Source organism: Pteropus vampyrus, unplaced genomic scaffold (genome assembly GCF_000151845.1).
Source record: "Pteropus vampyrus isolate Shadow unplaced genomic scaffold, Pvam_2.0 Scaffold38, whole genome shotgun sequence".
NCBI lineage: Eukaryota > Metazoa > Chordata > Mammalia > Chiroptera > Pteropodidae > Pteropus > Pteropus vampyrus.
The window spans coordinates 9,214,369-9,229,426 of NW_011888819.1; the positions used below are offsets into that span (position 1 = coordinate 9,214,369).

Sequence of the window (15,058 nt, forward strand, 5' to 3'; positions counted from 1 at the left end):
TTTTTTTTCTGCTTGAACAACCCTACAACCCTCCTAGTATAACCTAATAAGCACCTGAAACTCAACACGGGCAAACCTAAACTCTTAGGTCTCAACACCGCCTCCCAACCCCACTCCCTGTGTTAATTTTTTCCCTCCAGTCTCCCCATAGCAAATGGCACTAACGTCTACTCTGCTGTTCAAACTGAGTCATTCTTGGTTCTACTCTCTCCTTACTCTGCATATCCAACTTACCTGCAAGTCTTGTCATTTCTACCCTTAAAATATGTCTTGACTCTATCTACTTCACTCATCTGACTGCTACTGCCTTCATCCAACCCACCATAATCACTGCCTTGAGCTACTGCCTTTAAACGAGTCCCCTGCATTTGCTCCATGCCTTTCCATCCACATCACAGCAGCCAGGGTAGATTTTTAAAACAGAAATCCTTTTCTTGCTTAAACATGTTCAAGGGCTTCATGTGGTAAATCATATAAAATGCAAACTCCTTCTCGAGGCCTACGAGGTTATACAAATCCAAACACCTGATAACCTTCCAATCGATCTCACTTCACGACCCTTTATTCACCATGCTTTGACAACCCGACCCCATTTCGGTTTTTGAAACACAGGCTCTCACTTCTGAAGAAAATGTCCCTCCATGGAGGTACTTTTCCTAAGGACCCCTTCTAAGCAGTGTTCTCACCACCTCCTCCCCTCTCCCCATCCTGTCGATCTTCACATGTTCTTTTCACTGCCTTAGCATTTACTGTGTTTAAATATGTAGCTATTTGTTTGCTTAACTCTAATGAAACTGACAGCTCCCTAAGGGCAGAGACCCCATCTCTACTGTATCTCCTGAGCCTAACCTGGTGCTGACACCTAGTAAGAGCTCAATGAATACTGGTAGGTGTGTGAACTGCATTGGTGTTATGGGCTAAACTTTCTCCCCACAAAATTCACAAGCCGAAGTCCCAATTCCAAGTAATTCAGAATGTAACCATGTTAAAAGTTAAAGGTCCTTAAGAAGTTGATGAAGTTAAATTGAGGGCATCAGGATGGGTCCTAATCTAATCGGACTGGTGTCCTGAAGACAAGATGAAATTTGACCACAAAAAGAGACACCAGTCTACAGCCATGCTACCCTGAACAAGCCCGATCCCGTCTGATCTCAGAAGCTAAGCAGGGTTGGGCCTGGTTAGTACTTGGATGGGAGACCACCTAGGAAGACCAGGTCCTGTAGGCGTAAAAAATTAAAAAATAAGGGATTGTAAGCTGACAAGGTCCTTGCAATCTGTGAGGTCAACCGAGGGCTGCCTCGCCTAAAAAATAAAAAAAAATAAACAAAAAGAGACATCATGGATACATGCATACAGAGAAAAGACAAAGTGAGGGCACAGCAAGAAGGTGACCAACGTCACCTTCTGCAAGCCATGGAGAGAGGCCTCAGAAAAAAATCAAACCTTCCAACACTTTGATATTGAACTTCTAGCCTCCGAACTGTAAGAAAACAAATTTCTGTTGTTTAAGTCATCTAATCTGTGATATTTTATTATGACAGCCCTAGCAACCGAATACAAGTGGAATTAAAATATAAACAGAAAAAACAAATCACATTATATTCCTAAGAGTAGTACTGTTATATATTTGAGTCATGTTTGATCTGGAATTCATAGCTATAACACAGCATAGTGTGAAATCCAGATCTGTTCGTTATCTAGTCAGCCTAGTTAATAAAGACAGATAAATTCTAAAATTTCCACTTGGATTTGACAAACTAAAATTTTCCACAATGATTTGTCAAACTTATTATCTGCATAAATGACCATTCTAACTAATATGCTTCCATAATGCATCCAAGTCAGCCTCATCCGAACTGCTGAAAAAATTATTCTAATGTGTCACCATCAGCCATTACCAAAGCTGAAGCGTATAGACTGTGGTCTGTTTATATTGCAAAGACTACACGAGAATAATGTAGGTCATAAAAAATTCTTCCAAAGAAAAAACAGTAATATTATATAGTTCTGTAACTCTCAATTTTTAATTTTAAAATGACTAAATAATAAGAAAGTATTCTTTAGTCTCATGTGAAAATCATTATAAACTAAATTTTTTTTCAAAATTTTGAGGTCCTGAACATTAAAACATATCTGTAACCAATACGCTTCTATAAGTCTAAAACTGGCTGTGGAGAGTAGGTTGCATTTCTGCCTCCCAACTTCACTAATTTAAAGATGGATGTCAAACAGAGATGTTACATATGGTAAAAACTGTAACTACTATAAATTCAAAATGGATCTAGAAAAATATTTTTTTTTTATCTACAGCATTATCAATATGTTTGGGCAGTTCTGATGCTTATAATTACTCATTTTAAAGCATTATTTCATCACTTGGCATGCCACCCATTTTAAAGTTCAAAGATTACAAACAGGTTTTTAATACTCATTATAGAAGTCTTGCCAATTTTTTTGCCCATAAGGTTCAATGGATTTCAGAATATTTGTTTCTCTCTTTTTCTTTTGGTGCTTCATTTTTTTTCAGCTCTTACTGGCTCCTACTTTTAAGTACAGGGGTTTTCTAAATTCACAGATATGAAAACAATACACCAAACAATATGTAGTTATGAAAAGTCATAGATCCTCATACTTAATTCCTCCAACAATTTCTTTCTCTCTTTCTCTCTCTCTCTACCTCTTCCTCTCCCTCTCTCTCCTCTATCTAAATTGCTTCATCAAGAATTATCTCATTTTACAATATATGTATGTATGTATGTGTATATATATATACACATATATATATACACACATACACATACACACACACATATCTATAAATTACACAATCTTATCTATTTTCACAACAATTGTGGAGCTGAATAGATGCCAAGAAACATTTTCAAGTTCCTTCAGAACTTCCACTTCTACTTGAGGTTTCAGAGAAAAAAATTACACTCCATTATTACTGAGAGAAAAAAGTCAATTCCTCCTCTTTTCCTCAAGAAGATGTAGATTTTAAGTTTGACCTCTTTCACCTGATTGGACAGTTACCAGTGTCAACTCCTTCTTCTGTTAATAGCTTCCATGCCATCAAATAAAACTAACCTCCACACTCTTCACAAGCACAGCACATAGTAGGTGTCCATCAAGTCCTGAATGGATGAAAGGAAAATGTGTAATGTTTTCCTGCAGACTGTGAAGATACAGCACAAGCAAAACAATGGTGGAGTGGGTAGCTGTCTTCCTAAGATTGGTGGCTAGAGTCATGTAACCCATGTCTCATCTTTTATTAAAATGGCCTCTTGTCCTTGCTACTCGAATTGTGTGATCTCATCAATTTTTGTCACAGTCATCTTCCAACAAAGTGCTTTAGGTCAGACCTGGGTGCATAGCTTAGAGAAAAGTTTATAGTTTTTCTTCAAGTTTCCCCTGAGAGGAAATCAGCTACCCATATTCTTAGGACACATGATGGTTGCGTCTGTTTCCAGCCAAAATGAGGCCAGGACCACTATGTATGGCACTCTGGTCTTTCCCAGTGTGACTGGTTATATATTTACTGCAATGGTGAATGTGGGAAGGACCGGTGATGTGTTCTTCCTTGCTTTGGTCAGAAAGGAGCTCCCCTGCTATCTCCTGCCCAGGCAAAAATACTTTAAGCAATCTAAAGTGATTGAATTAGTACATAAAGTTAGAAGCCATAAAAAAGAAGTTGAATGTATTTGAATAGTTGAAAATATTCCATGTTTAATATAAAAATATATATTCAGACTCTGAGAGGTAACATCGTATTCAAAGCAGTGGCCTACAGACCCTATATTCTTCATTTTACATTAAATAATCTCTCTCTTACAATTATCACTGCCAAGCCACCTATACATCTTTTATCACTATGGCAACAAAGTAGTTCAGTTAATCTAATTAGGCAATATCCAATTACCTGTGTTGGGGAAAAAGATATACTTTCTCTTCCTGCCAGAGTCATTATTGATTAAATGGAGAAGGGTTAGAAAGAGCACCTATAAGCCCATATTTTCAGACTTCTTGAGCCAAGATTAAAGTAGAGTTTGGGCAAAAAGTTGATTCTTGCACTTCTTCTAGTTGGTAGATTGAGCACTCAAGCAAATCCCCAAGTGCAGAAAATTGCTTAGGGGGGAATCACTTGCTATGTTGTAATGAAAGCTGTCTCTAAACTTAAAATTCTCTATATGACCTGTGAATTGGTGTAGAAATATCAAGTACGGAGACATGAAAATTAGCTCAGCTCTTGGAACCTTGCCCTTAAAGAACATTAGACTCTCTAATTATAAATGAAGGCAAGAACTAATTACTGAGTGATAGTAGTTGTGAAGAGATGTCCCCATGAGATAAAATGGTTATCTTGTGAGAACTAAACAAGGAAAATCAAGCCATCATTAAATGTTAAAGGACACATTCATTTTTTTTTGAGCAATACACAAGTGCAATTAATTAGGTCTTTTGCATACATGATCTCCACTAGTGCGGCCTAAATAACACTTCCATCTGAATTTCTAGACCTTAATCATGTTTAAGGGACTCCTGATTTCCACTCTTGACAGGGCATACCTTTCCCTCCACTAGTGATTGCCACTTCAGTAAACAACTTTGTTGCTTTTCATTTGTTTGCAATAAAATTTCAGAAGTCATCTTTGATTCTTCTCACCAAACCCCTTATCAAGTCCTGTTATTTCCTTCTCAAAATATATCTCAAACTGATCCCCTCACTCCATCTCCACGACAACCAGATTTCTCTGGGCCAGCATTATCTCCCAGTGGGTCAACTATTATAGTCTTCCTGTTCTATTCTCTACCTGATGGCCCATTCTCCACACTGTAGCTTAAATGTAGACCAAATGATACTCTAGATTAATATCCATCCATCGATGGCTTCCCATGATTCTTACAATAAAACCCCAGCTGCTTCCCATGGCCTGCCCAATCTCTCAGAATCTGGCTTCTGCCCGCTTCGCTAATCCCTTCTCAGTCTCTTCCACATGCTCACTTTGTGATCTCTTTCTGTTCTTCAAAAAATGCCAAGCATATTAGTTTTCTAAGGCTGCCAAAACAAATGACCACAAACTGGCTCAAAACAACAGAAATTTATTCTCTCCCAGTTCTGGAGGCCAGAAGCTAAAAATCAAATTGTTGGCAGGGGCGTGCTTCCCCAGAAGCCTCCAGGGGAGAGTCTTTCTTCGCCCCTTTCTAGTTTCTAGTGTTTCCAGGTACTCTTTGGCTTGTGGCAACTTAACTCCAGTCTCTGCCTCTGCCTTCATGTGGCCTTCTCCTCTGTGGCTATGTCTTCGCCTCTTCTGTCTGCTACAAGGTCACTTTTCGCTGGATTCCAGTCCCACCCAGTCAATCCAAGATGATCTCATCTCAAGGTCCTTAACTTAATTACATCTGCAAAGACTCTTTTTCCAAATAAGGTCACATTCACAGGTTCTGGAGCATGGGCAATTCTTTTTGGAAGCCACCGTTCAACCCACTATACAAAGGGTTTCTCATCTTTAGGCCTTTGCAATCCTTGTTTCCTCTGCTAGGAGCACTCTCCACTCAGAATTGGACTTATCATCCAGGTCCTACCCGAAATATTACACACTGTCCTCACTTAGTTCTTCCTCGGCCATCCTACCCAAAATAGCCTCCCATCATCACTTTTTCTCTCATCACACCGTATATTATCATCACAGAATTCATCTAAATCTAAGGAGGTTTTTTTTAATTTATTTACTTGTTATTGTCTGTCTCTCACACTCTAATGAAATTTCTGTGAGGGCGTAGAACCTGTCTCTTATTCACTACTGAGTCCCTGGCACCTAGCACAGTGCCCCACATGTAATAGTTGCATAGTAAATATTTATTGAATAATAAATTTAGTCCTCACGACAGTTACATGAAGTAGGATAAAATTAGCCATCTGAGGATGGCTTGGAGATAGACTAGCTCACAAATCAAATCTAAATCTAACTAAGGAGACAATCTCAAAAACACATGACTGAGTTACTATTGATATACTAAAAGGTTGTTTATTCAATTACATTGAAATCTCTCTAAAGGGGAAAAAGTCTTTTTCCCCTTCTATCAATAGGAAGAAGATAATCTTGAAATCCAGAAAGTGAGAAGCCCTAAAACAGGAAAATAGTAGTGTGTTTCCAGAATGCTATAATTGCTCTTTTAAGGATCACAAAGAGTCAGAACTGGGGACGTAACTTAGGGGGCCAAGTGCAAAACGAAAATACAGAGCCATTTGTTAAGAGTAGGAAAATATATCTCTAAAGATACTAAAAAAATTAGGTGTTTTCTTTCTTCTCTTGATTTTCATGGTATTTTTCATTTACTATTTAATGTCTAAGTGAAGAAAAAATAATATTTTAAATTATCACCAATTTTACAGTTTATCTTATAATATTGTGCAATGTTAATTTTAAATGCAAATTATGAGCATTTAATATGTTAAATCACCGAAATTATGCAGTTTATATTCTGTAGCTCATACATGCATGTGTATTTCATTCTTACCAAAAAAGCTGTAATAATGAAAGGAAAAGGAAATATAAGTTGCTCTATCTTTTTTTTTTCTGTCATCATTTTCAGCATTAAGTGATTAATTAACACAGGGGAGTAACACGAATAAGAAAGAATAGGGTTCCTGGGTCATTTGTGCCTCTCAAAACACCAGTGCCGCCTTCTGCATTCTAAGGAAGTTCTGGTTAGAATAGAAAGCATGGCCTCTTGGGCTGCCACCGCCCTGCTTACACAGTACAAGTAACAACCTTTGAGTCTCTGTGAACTCCTAAACATCATGGGTCCATTGGGATTCTGTGCTCATGGAGCATCTTGAATGAAACATAAGAATGGAGTGACAAGAAACAGCAGACATACATACTGCATGTATCTCCTCTGCCCACAGACATGCTCCATTGCCCCATCAGATTTCACTTACAAAACACACATTCAAAGACAACATTATGAAGAATTTCAAGACTGCAACGGCAGAGCATTACACCAAGAGTGGGTGCCTTCTGAGTGTGGGCCCTGTGTGACCGCATGCCCTTGAAATCAGCCTCGCAATGAGTATTCTGATATTCTAGGCCAACGCACATGTACTGTGGAGACAGATTCATCTAGAAATTATCTCAGTGAACTGAGTCATTAAGAGGATACAACCAATTTCCCTTGCTCTGCACCTATGATACAATCTTACAACTCTAATGTGTCATCCCATATACATCTTTTTTCAAGTAGCAAATAGTAATTCATTACTCAGAAGTTAAACTTCTCACTATGACATTATCATTTTGGTGTATGCTTAAGACTATTTGTAAAACAAAGACAATGACCAGAATGTGATCATCTCTAAATATACTGCCAAAATCAAGTTTTCTGGACCAAGAAAGATAAATATTACATAATGACCAAAGTTGACACATTGAAAAATCAACAGTACTGCATATTAATCTCCAAACAACCATCCAAAATCCACATATCCATTATTTCACCTTGTACTCAAAAGAAATTTTCTCCTAAAGTATTTTACATGATATGAAGCACATTTTTAACTTATTGGTAAGCTGTTGAATTTATGGAATAAAGGAAAAATCACTTAGCTATGATCTTGCTCACCTGAATTGTAGTTTTCAGATTTGCTTCATACTGTCAGAGTAACAATGGCAAATTGTATCACTCTTCCATGTTTCAAATTCTTCATTTGCAAAACATGGGATTTAGAATATAATCTCTAATATCCCTTCCTGACTTAGAATTCTATAATTCTATAGTACCCAAGAAACTAACAACAAAAGCATGTGCTCTTATCACCATAGCTCTAAGAGGATCATTCATCTGAGATGTAATTAGCAAATGCGTATTTAAATCTGTGCCATGTTTTGAAAATTTTTTTTAGAAAACAAAATAAGTCATTCTTCCTGATAAAAAAAATTAAAACTAAAATCTTGAAAATAGAAAATATTCCCAGAGGCTTTTCAGCAGGAATGTTTGTGGATTTATTTGAGTCTTAAATTTGATCTTGAGTATATGCTTTTCCCAGAAGCCTGTAGGAAACTATCCATTGGCTCCTGAGACAGGCTGTCTAATGTTTCAGGCAAGAATGAAAAGAACAAATATTTTTCTATCTCTCTAAATTCTGCCTAAAAGTTTTTTAAAAAGAGTTTAGCTTCCTATGTTACATCATCCCAAATCTGGACCACAAAAGGTAGCTTTCTTTTATACAGTTATTGACAATCTATAGTATATTTATTATTACCTTTGACACATACTAACACATGCATGAGTCATAAAATTTGTCACTGGAGTAGACTTGAATAAGCCTTTCCCTTGAATCTCAGTTGTGATTCATTAATCAACTCATTTAACTTCTGTGAGCCTCAGCTTGCTCATTTTTAAAAGAAAAGGGACTGAACTAGATGATGCATTTATTTATTTGAGTCTATTCTAAAATGTTAAAAATTTATAGTCCCTAGTTTATATTTTCTATTACTTTTGATTTTTGATGAGTGATTTAATCTTAAATTACACTTAGATTTTTATAATTACAAAGCTACATTTGCATGATTTGTACTTGGATCCTAAGTAAAATATTATTACCCAAGTTTATACATATTGCAGTAAGCAGTAAGATGGTGTTTTAACAAATAGGATTTCATTTCTAAACTAATAATTGATATTATTTGAGTGCTTTACCTTAAGATATTTATATGTTTTTAATACTCAAACTATATTTTGACACAGGCATAGTTATTTCTATTGGACAGTAGAGAAAACTGAGACTTAGAGAGGTTACTTACCCAAGGCCCCAAAGCCAATGACTGGTGGAGTCAGGATTCTAACACCATCCATCTCCTTATGCCATCCTTGTAATTGAGTCTCTAGAGTATGCTTCTGTATCTATGATGGCCAACAATGACAAATGAATAAAATGATGTTCTAATCACAGATCAAACAAAATCAATGCAAAGATACAGAGTTTCAGCCTGTACGAGAAAGTTTTAAAATTTTTAAGTCTTTAATAAGTATTGTTTTTCTTTAAAAAAAAAGGGGGGGGGAGAGTCGAGGAAGAATCACAATTAAAGCAAGCTGAAGAACATTTAAAACATCATATGACCAGAGTGAATTGTAAATCTTAGTTTATTTTGATGCTCTACTTTCGAAGGAATCTAAAACCAGATAACTAAATTCGGTAGGCAATTTACTACCGATATAATCAAGACAGGAGGAAAAGTGAGGGAATAAAGAGAAATCGTTCATTAAATGTTCTCTAATTAAAGTATATCATGTCCTTTTTATACCACTTGTAACTAGGCAAAAGAAACCTGTTTTTGAAAAAAAAAAAAAAAAAGGCTTTGGCTTACATTCAAGATCCATTAAAATAAAATGTCCCCAATTAACAAAATGGCATGAAGTTTGATTGCCTGTAACAGTCTTTTTATGGAAAAAATAATAATAATACCCTGTAGCTTAGGAGCAGTAGTGTAAAATACACCTGTCAGCCATTAAGAAGTCTTTTGTTATGAAACTCTGAAACACTGATGCATACGTGGTATCAGCAAATACATCACTTTATTGCAGATATTCAAGGCTCATAGCAATTCAACAGAAAATTAATTAGTATCACCTCACCATAAATCTCAACAGTATTAGCTAAAATGCCAATTTTGTAATCACTTTTCATTAAAGCCAAAAATACTAATTAAAATTGATTTTTGCCTGTGCTTTGGTGAACGGCTGCCAGTTAATGGCTTTCCGTTGTAATGCAGACCTTTACTTAAATTAATTTTGTATGTTGTCTTCTTTCTTTTTATAAAGATAATGAAGTGTGAAAGGATAAGAGATGTGGGTGCAGAAAAGGGCAGTTAACATGCAGGGAGAATAGTGAAATATAAAGAATTCTAGGGCTTTCACTAATGCTAGCACGACCACGCTCCTTTTCAAGGAGTTTTTGAATATGTTATTTCATAAGCAAAAATAAATAAGACTCCTTAACATATAAAGGATAAGAATTTATTCTAATAAGTGATTTGAATGATTAAATAACATTTCTTTCTAAAGAGTTTCTGAATAAAGTCATATCCTTATTTGTAGAATCTGACCCATTTGTAAACAAACAAGCCCAGGTACTTGGCCCATATTTGGAGGATCATCTGGAACCAATCAAGAATAATTCAAGTCTCAATATACGGTAAATGGAAGGCGATACCTATATAAATGTCTACAAGCTGTTTCATTAGAGCTAAATAGAAAAATAACAAACCATACGTCTCTTAAAGGTTAATCCACAGAAGATTTAATTGTTCTTTTAACTTTTTAATAAGAATCATTAATATGGCACCAAAGTTGAGTTTTAGGTGGTATCAGGATGAGATAGATGAAGATGAGGGGCTGGGTTTTTCTAATAAGTATTAAGGGACACTGAGTCACTTACACTCGGGTTCTCTGAGGAGCCAAAAATTAGAAGAAGAGGTCACATGGACAAAATCAAGTTCAGAGTTCTAGAGTTCTATAGATGCAGAGTGAAAAGTTGGCTAATATTTCTGGATTTAGACCAAGCATATACAAAAAGGTAAAAAGGAGATTCCCAAATAAGAAGGCCAGGTTCAGGGCTCTAAGAGCCAATATTCTAAGAGCCAATAAGCACAGGCAAAAATCCATTTTAATTAGTATTTCAGGCTGTAACAAAAATAAACTGTAAAATTAAGGTTAAATCTTAAAATCTTAGATTAAATTTTAAGATCCCTAAAAGGTGGGAATACGTACCTGGTGTCCAGATTCAAAGACCCACATGGAACCTCTATCATTTTCTGTAGGATTCTGTGTGCTTGAAACTTTTACTTCTTATCCCCAGCTTTACTCCCTAACTATACAACTACAAATACACTTTCTATTCCATTCTCAGACAAAATCAAAATACATTTCTTCTTAAGACATTAAGAGGATAGCAATCTTAATAAACAAGTGTACTCAATGAGTTAATAAATAATAGTTGTAAATCTCTCACGTTTATTTGCAATGTGTTAACACAAAGGAATTATTTAGTACACCCTTGACGTTAGAACAACATAAATCCTAACTATTACAAATCCCCCAAATCAGAATTACCACTATACCAAATTAGCTTTCTCCCAAAATGGGACACAATATCACTGAAATTTTCAGTTTGGACCACGAGTTCATAACAAGAAAGTCATTTTGGGTTCCCCATAGGCTTGCCTTATGATCTCTTTATTCAAGTATATTTTGCTTCCATAGCTAGGATCATATTTTAGATTCTGATTTCTAAGCATCATAACAGAATATTTCAGAAGTTCTACATGTAAGATGACATGAAGAAGGGATTGATGTTTATCATTAGATTGTTAGACACCCCCAATATCTAAAACTCCTCCAAACATACATCAAGTCATTTTACATTCATCTTAATGATATAAAAACTATCCAGAAAATATAAAGTGATCATTATATTGTTTTATGCAGTTCTAATCTGAAATATGTGTGCTCAGTAATTTTCCAAGAAGTGTCCCAACACAATAATTTAGTAACTGTTGGCAGGTATTTTGCCATTTATGTGAAGTGGTCATCAAACAAAGAGATTTTACTAAACTGGGTTTGAGTAACACAGCATAAGAAACATTTACCCTTGTCACTGAAAATAAGGCTAAACCAGAAAAACAACAATTGAGTGAAATGTCATAGAAACAACTTTAATCTCCATGATATAGAATCCAACTAAAACTACAATCCAACTGGCTTCCTGAAATTGACTAAAAAAACGTCCACAGTGAATTTCTATCATGATTAGCACTTTTCTTAAATTTGTAATTTTTATTAACCATTCAAATGCCTAAGGTTAATTTATGGTTTATTTTTGTTTGATTTAGATGTGAGACATATCTACTAAGTCTTTGAATATTTGAGAATGTCTTTCTGTTGTCCAAAACATAATTCTATCACTTTATTATGGCATTTAGTGCTGAAGAAAGTTCCAAGGCTAGATTTTTTATCGTTGTTGTCTTTTTGGAAACAACCTATTATCCTTTCCCCAATGAAGGAAGTACCAGATACTTTTCTTATTTTTTTTCAAAATTTTTGTAAGGTTATTTTTCAATGTGGACTTCTGTCATTGATTTCGCATAAGTAAAAAGGAAATTTTCAATCTGTACACTGATACTTTCCTCACTTAAGACTCTGGTTATTGTTGCTAAGTGTTCTAATGTCTACATCAGATACTTTACAATTATCAAGCATTCTACATGTTCTTTTCCTTCATATATCTTTATTTATTCACTCTTTTTATACTTCTACCTTTATTATCTCAAACACTGCAGAGCTTCTACAAGTGATGTCCTCCATCACTGTTTCAGTTCTTCCATAGTATCAATTCTGTTTTTCACTAAACCCTTAAAATACATACCTGGCAACCAGTCAATAATTTTCAGACATGCAAAGAAAGAAAGAAAATATGCTCCATAGTGAGGAGAAAGAAATCAACTAATAAAAACAGATCAGAACTGCTAGATGACAAAATTAGTAGAAAGGGGCATTAAAACTTGCACATAACTATTTTTTATATATTTAAGAAGGTAGAGGCAAGCTTGAACATTTGAAGTAGATATGAAAGATTTAAAAATATGCAAACTGTATTTTTGATATAAAAATATAATGTCTGAAATGAAAAATAAATACACTAAATAAAATTAATAGCAGATTCTGTTCTTCTAGAGAACCTTGACTAATTCAAAAATCTTAAAAGCATCCAGAGAGAAAAAAATGCATTATGTAGAGAGAAACAAAGAATGATGGTAGATTTCTTCGACAAAAACAAGCAAGTGGTAGAACAACATCTTTAAAACATGAAAAGAAGAAAAGTATCAACCTAGAATTCTATACCAAACCAAAATATCTTTCAACACAAAGTCCTTCAAAAAGAAGGAAAATTATACTAACTGGGAAAATGGGAAATGAAGAGCACAGAATATAATACACATGTGGACAAACATAAACAATAATTTAAAAGTGATTTTTTTCATTCTGCTAGTGAAATCTCACTCCCTATAATGCTGTAAAGGTCCAAGTTGAACCTAAGGTTTTTCCCTCTCTATCATAATAGAAGGGGTGGGAAAAAAGATGCTTATATCTAGGGCACTGTTTCATCTGAGATGACTAGGTCTCTGAATTGCCTGAACAATGAGCCATTCCTCCCCTTCTCTAGCCATAAGATTATATTTAGACTCCAATTCCCATGTTACCAGTGGCTTTCTCTTCCATGGAGAAAGGACTTCAACTTCCTATAGACCCTTCAAAGCACCTAAGAATTGGGCTGCAATTTTCCCCAGATGATTTATGTAAACAGCTGGCTTCTAAATGCAGACTTCCGGTGACCCAGTAGTCTGTTCGTATGCCCACTAATAATACTGCTCTCATAACTGCCCTATATAAGAAGTCAGAGTGACAGGAAAACGGAGACCCTCCATGCTAACGAGAATCTACTCTGTACCTAAATTAGATTGCCTAGACTCTGGCATTATCTCCAAGAGACAAAGAGAATGTAGATACCACATGCCTCTTGCGTTCTTACTAGTCTCTGATTTGTAGGCTTCCCCCAGTAAAGCCTGTTATCTTAACCTTGGCTGTGTGACACTGCAGAAGTCTTCCCAAACAAGCCCTGATATAAGACAAGTGGTGGGGACCCTGATGAGACTCAACTTGCACCATACCTATCATGTCTTTTATACTCAAAATAATTTACAGCGATGACATCAATCACCACTCATTTTTGGTCACTTAGTGAAGAAAAGGAGAATGTCCTATGGTACTAACAAAGATCTTTCAAAGCACCAAGCAGGCAAAAGTTTTCATGACACAGTGAGAGAAATAAAATATAAAAAACAGTCTATACTTTCCTAACATTACCATCATTATAAATTATTTCATAAGACTAGAACATCCTCAGCCTAATTGTACTGTGCTTTCCTAATGACCATTTTAAATGTGTGCATTCCCAGAAGCAGCACAGTCATACTGCAAATGACAGGAGGAAGATGATAGGAAAGTTTGCTGAGTCACTGGATGAGCCACTGATAGGGTTTCATGGACCTTGCCATCAGTGAAAATTCCTCTCAGACTCTAGAATTAGGCTGATACTCAAACTTATTTTAAGGCGCTATGAGTTTTCTTCCTTGTATTACAGGCATTTTTGTGAGAATATAGTAGAGACTATGTCAACAGACCTTAAGCCATATGTTAATTTAAATAGACATCTTTGAACTATGAGTCTTGATGCTCTTCTTTTATCTTGAGCTCTTTCCCAGGATGTTCTCATGGTCTCTCATATAAATATATATTCTTGATGGCTTCATCTCACCAGTCATTCAGAAATGGAGAGTTATGTGAAAGAACTTTGGTCAGTACAAAATACAAATGGGTTATCACTCCTATAGTTCCTCTGCTGGGAGTGAACAACTATGTTCTAATCATCCCATAAGTCACAGTGATTTGGACCTTGTAGTCTGAGGTTATCAGACTGTTACCTAGTGACAGCTTACTGCAAATATATATATACATTATTAATTTTAAGTTTCAAAATTATTTTATCACAGGATGCTACAGGAGGAATCCATTCTTGACATCACCTAATGGCAGAGAAGTAACAGGTGGGCTGAATGAGGTGTATCTGTGAAAAATGGTGATTTTCAAAAATAAACACTAGCCAATTAGTAGGCTGTGAACTCAATTATACAGTTTCAATCAGCATTTTAGAAAATAAGAGAGAATAGGAAAAATAGAAAAATAAACCTATATTGTACATACTAAGAGTACACATGATTGTGTATTTGCATGGAGTATATGCACTGGGTCAAGCTAATATTTATCTCTCTTGGTGGGTGATGGGCAAAAGCCAGTTTCCTAAGATGTAATTCCAAGTTGGGTTCTTTTTCTGCTTCTGCCTTGAGCACTGGTATGTTTACAAAAATTGAAAAAATAATTTTTCTTTAATTTTTACATTGGATCATGTTACATATACTTTTCTAAATTCTATAGTTATTAA

General features: G+C 35.4%; 1 protein-coding gene and 1 pseudogene across 14 annotated transcripts in view; one reads left to right on the top strand and one right to left on the bottom strand.

Moving 5' to 3' along the window:
• Positions 1 to 15,058, bottom strand: part of CHODL (chondrolectin) — a 315,491-nt gene that overhangs the window by 173,179 nt on the left and 127,254 nt on the right. For 6 of the 14 annotated variants that reach the window (XM_023529525.1, XM_023529523.1, XM_023529527.1 and 3 more), the window contains one exon: positions 8,805 to 8,898. The exons of the other annotated variants lie outside the window; for them this stretch is intronic. The gene's annotated coding sequence lies outside the window, so the exon portion shown is untranslated. The remainder of the gene's footprint in view (positions 1 to 8,804; positions 8,899 to 15,058) is intronic. 14 annotated transcript variants of the gene reach the window in all.
• Positions 1,108 to 1,226, top strand: LOC111738467 (annotated as a pseudogene).